The sequence below is a fragment of the Mustela nigripes genome, chromosome 14, assembly GCF_022355385.1.
Source record: "Mustela nigripes isolate SB6536 chromosome 14, MUSNIG.SB6536, whole genome shotgun sequence".
Classification (NCBI taxonomy): domain Eukaryota; kingdom Metazoa; phylum Chordata; class Mammalia; order Carnivora; family Mustelidae; genus Mustela; species Mustela nigripes.
Window position 1 is genome coordinate 68238502 of NC_081570.1, and position 4302 is coordinate 68242803.

At 33.9% G+C, this 4302-nt stretch overlaps 1 non-coding gene across 1 annotated transcript; it reads left to right on the forward strand.

The window, feature by feature from the left end:
* The first annotated feature begins 3985 nt into the window (after positions 1–3985).
* On the forward strand, positions 3986–4091 carry LOC132002331 (U6 spliceosomal RNA). The gene has a single exon (XR_009399827.1). It is a non-coding gene; the product is annotated as a U6 spliceosomal RNA (small nuclear RNA).
* The last annotated feature ends 211 nt before the right edge of the window (positions 4092–4302 follow it).

Sequence of the window (4302 nt, forward strand, 5' to 3'; positions counted from 1 at the left end):
AGCATCTTTTTTTTGGTTAATTATATTTTTATTGAAATATAGTTGACATACAACTTTTTCTCTCTTTAACTGGGAATAATATATTCCTTACCTAGTTTGTTGAATATAGAAATGTAGTTTTAAACAAAATCTATAAAAACATATGAAACATAATTTCATTATTTAAGTGTAATTTCCTTAGGGGTCATAAACAACTTCACTCACTAAACATTTGTTATCCAACATATGGCTCTCTCTCTTTTCTTCAAATTATCATATCTTGGACTTTTCTTCTACTGGGAGAAAAGGCAAGAAAGGGGAGGAAGAGATAAAAACATTTTATTTCTCCAATCCATCACTTTATTACCGTAATTTAAACTATTCTAGTTGAAGCTTTTGAGGGAAATGATACTGAATTCAATACTTAAAAACACGTGTTTGATGTCTCATGTGTATCTTTTGACTTTGAATGGTATCATGTGAAGAGTGAAGAATGAAAGCAAAGACTGCAACAAAAAATAGCTTATTTCATAAATGAATATGCCAGAAAGTAGATATTTTACTGTGTGGATCATTATCATCATCCCAGGCTCTAGTGTAGTAGAGAATCTGGGATATTTATTATATGAATGAATGTCTCTATCTTTGCAAGAAAAAAAAATAATTCCTATTCTTCATATACCTAATTATTTGCCATGGAGTCATTCTTACCACAAATTTTTCTCTGTCCCCCACATAATTGCTTTTCCTACGGTTTCTAAATTGGGATTCGTTGGCATTTTATCAAATGTAGGACCTGTAGTCATCCCTTAACTTGTTTGGCAAGTTCAGTGGTAACACATTTTTTCTACTTAATCAGGAGGTGAAGTTTCCAGAAACATCTCAAAGATAAAAAAAAAAAAAAAAAAGGCACTGTCCTTGCAAAAAGTGATGTAAGAGGTAAGGAGGTAAGCAACAAAACTGAACAAATGAGTTTGGGGAGAAACCTAGCCTTTTATAGTGTAAAAGGAAACAGAAGTACTTTCCGCCGGTCTAATGAAGGGTTTTGAAATTGAGGGTCCTTAGAGGAAACCTGGAATTAGAACAAGTTAAAAAAGTTAAGAATGTAGGGAGTGAATGGAGAGGGCTTGTTTGTCTAGAGTTGGTGCCTTAATAGAAAAACGGCAGGCCAGCAGTAATGCTGCCGCTGATAAATTGGCATGTATAAGAATGGGGACAGGAAAGCATGGTGCTAATGACAGTTAGAGATTTTTTTTTTTTTTTAAGGAGCACATGAACTAATCCAAAGGAGTTACTTAAAATTACAGTTTGCTCTTTTCTCTCTCTCTCTCTCAGAATTGTTTAAAGAGAAGAGGGAGAGGAAAAGGAAAGGTGTAATTTATAGGATGTACCTTAGGAACTATTATTAGAAGAATAAAAAAGAGAACTACTGGCAAATGTAAGTGCATTAAAAATGCAGTAATTAAAAGGTTCTACAAGAAAAAAGGAAAATCAGAGCTAACAGTCTTCTATTAACCTACTGTGATTTATAACTCACATTCTACTTTTTTCTTCTAGTACAAGTTCTCTGTTACTGTGTATAATAGCCACAGCAATTTTCTGTTGTGGTAACCCATATTGGTTGTAGTGAGTGGATCTTAATTTGTTTTTAATGTGCCTCTAGTTCATCAGCTTCAATTTCAGGGGGAAATTTCTCTGTGCTTCAAATAGCACCCAGTGTAGCTACTGTGTATTTGCAACTGATGTCTATTTTGGTAATACAACAGTTATCAGTAAATAAGAAGAAACAATGAAATGTGTTACAACATTGAAGGAAAGGACAAGGATAGATATAACTGATGATGAAGTGTATTTATTCTGGGAAAACCGAGGTGGTATGTAAATGTTGGGAAGTGGGAAAGGATACACTAAAGATAAATCTAGAAAAATAAAGTGAGAATAAGATAAATGCAAGGAGTGTGATGAATCATTTCCTAAGGAAATTAACCTAAATTCCTGATGGATGGTTAAGCATTCTGTGAACACATGAAAGCACTTGTGTTTCTAAATGTTAAATTAAGATATGCTCAAAATTTCATAAGAAATCAATACCGATTAAAATGCTGAGCATGTTTGGCAACGTTCTAAAGATTACGAGCATTATCCCACTTAAAATGCTTCTAAATAATATAGGTAGGAACGAATATATACCCTATGAAAAACTGATGTACAGAAATATGAAGCTTGCCCAAAGTCACACAAGAAGTTAAGTGGCAGAAATTTCAAATGCAGGTGGAATCGGGTTTCATGCACAGGTTGACTCCTGAGGTAGGCACTGGTAGTCACAATACCCTCTGTGTCCAAGAGAACCATAAAGATACACTGTTACTGTTGCAGTTGAAATTTTTACAAGGAAACCACTAATGGAATTGAAGTACTTCATTGGACTAGCACACCTAGCACAGGTTGCTAAGAAAGATCTTCAGGTTCTTTCTGCCAAGGCTGAAGATGGTCTCTCCTGGCCTCATTGCAGTGCACCAAATGCTGCTCAAATGTGTCAAAGTGCCTAGCTTATTACAAGGGCATTGACAAAAGTAGAGCAGAAGAGAAAAAAAATAATAATGAGAAGAAGAGCAACCTGATGTCTCTACTTAGTTTCTTCTTTCTTCTGCCATGTATGCTTTCTAAAATATCCCTCGGTCCAGCTCAAATTAAATCCCATGAAATTTTGTTTGAAGTTTATTGTGTGCTACTTGAGAAATGATAATGTTTCATCAATGTTTTTATGTTATCTCCAATAGCCCTTGCACCTCATCTGTCCCAAGGACATCATGGAAAATAATTTGAGGACAAACCGAAGTACTCTCGCACCTTAATCATTTGGCATTGAGTTGATAACAGAAAGGGCAGGATGGATGACTGCAGTCACCCTGTCATTTTGGAGGGAAACATCTCAGAGGAGAGTAAATATGATAGCCGTTTTATCTTGAAACCAAACCAAAGGCATGATTTCCTTGTAATCCTTGGTGATTGGAGAATGAAAGACCCAATATGACCGTAGGAAAAGAAGATTTTATGTTAACAGCAGAAATAGTTTAACATTTTAAGCAATATGAAATTTACAAAGTGCATAAGCAGATATAATCTCTTTTGATCTAACTCCCTGAGAGGCAGGTAGCTGTGTATCCACAGAAAAGTTGCTTGTTCTTTCTTAAATATCAGCTTTCTCAATTGTAAAGTGAGAAAAACAATAATTCTCCTTGGGCAAGTTACTTAACCCCTCTGTTCCTCAGTTTCTTCATTTGTAACGATAGGATGAGGTTGAAATATAATTCTGCAGATATTCAACTGTTTTTCATGTACAGAAATGGCAATTTCATATGCTTCAACCTAATATTTGTAGTGTTGTTGTAAAGATGAATACACTTAAAACAGGGCCAAGATCTTAGTACACACTCAGTGTTAATTTTATAAATATGATCTCACTTCATTCTTAAAACAGTCCTGTGACAGATAATTGGGTTCCACCTTTGGGTATAAATTTATGTGAAAAAACATATACTCTTTATGGATTTATAAGGGGGAGGAATGTAGCTTTACAACAAATACCACTGCAACATAACCCTTTGTCCAGTGCTTTCTAGGCTCCTCAATGTATATATACTGTATCAGCCGCTAACAAGTTCTCTGAGCTGCTTTTCCCTCCCATCCAAATTTGCCATCCACTGGATGCGTCACTAGTTTTGTAGTTGAGGTTTTAACAAATATTCATGGGACTTTTACCTTATAAAATGGCTTAAGGCCAAAAAAATGAGTAGCTTTATGCTCATCAACTTAGATAGGGGTATAAAAGCATGTCAGAGGAAATTTTTTAGTGGATTCAGGTATTGCTTGGTTAAAAAAAAAATAAAGTGGAATTTATATAATATAATGTACAGGAAGAAATAAAATAAAAATTCAGAGTTATTTGTTTTTATATTCTGATATTTTTGTGGAAAGTTTTTCCATTTTGGTTTTAACTTCTAAAATATCAATCATAGTACATATACTAAAAATTGGAATGATACAGAGAAGATTAGCTTGGTGCCTGCACAAAGGATGCCATGCAAATTCATGAAGTGTCCCATATAAAAAAATTTAAAAATAAAATAAATAAAATAAAATATGAATTGTAAGGTCCTTGCCAGTGAACATTGTGCCTTTGCACATATGCATATAACATGTATACAATATGCATTATACACATGTAAATACGTATATAATATGTATACTCAATTGGTACATATTAAAAAGGAATAACTCATTAAAATTGAAAGTATAGGATGCTAAATATTATGGAGACAA